This window comes from Mus pahari, chromosome 1, assembly GCF_900095145.1.
Source record: "Mus pahari chromosome 1, PAHARI_EIJ_v1.1, whole genome shotgun sequence".
Lineage (NCBI taxonomy): Eukaryota > Metazoa > Chordata > Mammalia > Rodentia > Muridae > Mus > Mus pahari.
Genome location: NC_034590.1, coordinates 1,528,930 through 1,530,708, shown reverse-complemented (window position 1 = coordinate 1,530,708; position 1,779 = coordinate 1,528,930).

Here is a 1,779-nt window from a genome sequence, read left to right as displayed (position 1 = left end):
TTTAAATGCCTTAACGATTTGATAAAAGGAAATGTAAATAAAATATCTAAAAAAAAAAAAAAAAGACATACACACACGCATACACACACACACACACACATATATACACATACATACATACACATAACACACATATACACATATGTCCCAACCCGCGGGACAGTTGAACAGGGACTTGAAGGGCCACCTGGAAGAGAATGTCCTCCACCTGGAGGACAAAGGAACACAAAGAACATACAGCAAGACAAGCAGTTCTGTTCAAGCTGACAAATTTTTATTTTTCCCACACAGGTTATATAATCATAGGAGCAAGAAGGGGGATGGAGGTGGGTCGCTTTGTCTCTGGGTAATGCAGCTGTTCCCAGGAACAGGGTATTGACTGGGTAAACAGTTCAGCAGGACGATCAGAACAGAACAGGTTACTAGGCACCTGTCCACAAGGTTTATAGCTATTTGTTCTCCGCTGACTTCAGGATCTATGGCTATTTGTACTCAGCTGGGCTAGTACTTTCCCACAGAGGCCAAGACTATGTAAGTAAGCACTTATGGCTGACAAGGCAGTTAACATTCAAAGAGGGTCGCTCCCAACACACATATACATATGCACACGCATAAACACATTCATACTCATACATACATATACAAACACATACGTATATACCCATACACATATACATACTCATACATATATGTATATACACATATATACACAATATACATACATGCTTACATACACACATATACATACACACACTCATATACACACATATATATACACATGTACACATATATATATACACACATATATACACATATATACATATACACACATACACACACACATACACTCAAACACTGAAGTTGAGGAAATTCTTCAGTGTTACATGTGTTTACACAGTCATGGACACAAACAAGCTCAATGTCACACAGATACACTTGTCACTGTTCATTTCTCAAGAGTCTAGGGTCATAAGTATAAACATCTGGGGAGCTTTACAAGCGGTAGAGACCTGGATCCAGCAACCCTAGGCAGGAAGGGCTGCCATAAAACCCAAGCCCCTGGAGTAACATGCAACAGAATTCAAGATAGACATTTCAGGTCACAGTGGAGCAAGTGAAAAAGGTTAAAAGTGACAGAGGCCTCCAGGCAGCCAAGGGTTTCCTTTGAGGACAGGGCTGGCTCAGGGCCTGCTGGGGCTCAGGGCTCCCAGGCCCTGAAGATCCCAGTCCTGTCCCTAGACCCACCTTGCTCTGGGCCTCCTGGGAGCCTGTGCATCTAGGAAAAGAGATGGTTCTGGTCCTGGGGTGTGGCCTGAGTCTGTGTCTGTAGGTAGAGAATGAGGGCTCTGAGCATGAGCTATGGCAGAGGAAGGAAGCTCTACTGGGTAAAGCTGAGACACTGGTGGCCCAGGGCTCAGGATTTTTACCATTCTAGAAGTGGTTGTCGTGCAGTTGGAAGGGGCCAGTCCAGGTCTGTAACAGCTTGAATCTGAAATGTGCCTGGTGCTGAGAACCAAAGCCAGGTCCCCTGTAAGAATGGCCTCTGTGTCTGCAGGTGACACCTGCCTAGTCCCTGCCTCCCTTTCTGCTTTCCTGGTCTTCTGTGATGTGAACAGGCTGGACGACATGCCGCTACTGCCCCCAAAGGAATTGATCTGATATGTTGACCCTTCCACAAGAGTGGGAGGGGCTAACCGGGCGTGGTGGTGCACGCCTTTAATCCCAGCACTCGGATTTCTGAGTTCGAGGCCAGCCTGGTCTACAAAGTGAGTTCCAGGA